Below are 907 nucleotides of genomic sequence, written 5' to 3'. Positions count from 1 at the left end.
TATTCCTTTTAGTGTCAAGGTTGGCCCTGTCCCGCTGCAGCCTCTCATGGAATCTGCCGTCATGTGACTTGCCTCCATGCAGTGTCCCAAACCGCCCAGATTATCGATCCCTCATGTTGTGAGTGAGACATTTACAGTAGCCCAGAGCCTACTGCTGCCCGAGCATCACTTCTGCTCTGCAGCCAATCAATACATCAGATTGTGGTAAATGTTTATAGCTACTTCGACATGTCCACAATGTAATGTTTATATACATGTTGCTTAAATAATCATCATAATAATCATCATAATAATCATAATAATTATAATAATCATAATAATCATAATAATCATAATAGGCTAATAAAGGCCAACTCGATGAAAACGACTGCACTCGCTTTTAATAGCCTAGTGGTAGATACATACATCCTATAAGGTTATATACCAGCCATGATATAGCCTAATCAAATATACAGTAGTAATAATAATAATAATAATAATAATAATAATAATAATAATAATAATAATAATAATAATAATAATAATGATAATAATAATAATAATAATAATAATAATAATAATAATAATAATAATAATAATGATATTCTAAGTAATGACATATTAACTACAAATAATTTACCAAAAATAAATTGTTCGAATCAAAAAACGGAATCAGACAAAACTCTAAATAAATATACAATTACTTTGACTGTAAATAATATCTATGTAATTTACACACAATTTCACTCTGGAAATGTCAATATTATAAATCATAATATGAGTGAGGCATGATCATTTCAAAACAAAATACAATTATAAAATAAATAACGTTTTATATTGCCACGCTTTACTTGTAGGCTATTGTACCTGCAAAATATGAGTCAGCCTATTTAGCCTGTAATTAGGATATATAGCCTATAGGCTGCAT

The sequence above is a fragment of the Poromitra crassiceps genome (assembly GCF_964638095.1).
Source record: "Poromitra crassiceps genome assembly, chromosome: 2".
In the NCBI taxonomy this organism is placed as follows: Eukaryota; Metazoa; Chordata; class Actinopteri; order Beryciformes; family Melamphaidae; genus Poromitra; species Poromitra crassiceps.
This window is presented reverse-complemented; position numbering follows the sequence as displayed.